This window comes from Penaeus monodon, chromosome 22, assembly GCF_015228065.2.
Source record: "Penaeus monodon isolate SGIC_2016 chromosome 22, NSTDA_Pmon_1, whole genome shotgun sequence".
In the NCBI taxonomy this organism is placed as follows: Eukaryota; Metazoa; Arthropoda; class Malacostraca; order Decapoda; family Penaeidae; genus Penaeus; species Penaeus monodon.
The window spans coordinates 2,230,125-2,230,489 of NC_051407.1; the positions used below are offsets into that span (position 1 = coordinate 2,230,125).

Below are 365 nucleotides of genomic sequence, written 5' to 3' on the forward strand. Positions count from 1 at the left end.
TTCTGAAATGGTATCGTTCATGCCTTCAAATCATTAGAAAATCGTTATGATGGCTATTTCCAAAATGTTATTATCACCACAAAGGTTATGGCACAATCTAAATATATGAGCGCTTCCTACCCTCATCCATTACACATTCACATATCTGAATGCCGTTTACGAAAATCCACAGGCGTTACCAAACTCGTTGAAAGCTCTGCTGTTAAGGTATACTGCATATGGTGCAGGTTTATTTAGTCTCATGTCAGTATCGTTCTTAGCATGGTATGCATCGAGAATCAGCTTTGAGTCCAGTTTGGTGTTCTTCGATCATCACAGAGGGAACTGTGGGTTAAACATCACAATTTCCCCGCCACCCTTTCCCT

At 40.5% G+C, this 365-nt stretch overlaps 1 protein-coding gene across 1 annotated transcript in view; it reads left to right on the top strand.

Moving 5' to 3' along the window:
• The window catches only part of LOC119586776 (acrosin-like), a 12,720-nt gene that overhangs the window by 10,797 nt on the left and 1,558 nt on the right, over nt 1-365 (top strand). The gene's annotated exons all lie outside the window — the stretch shown is intronic.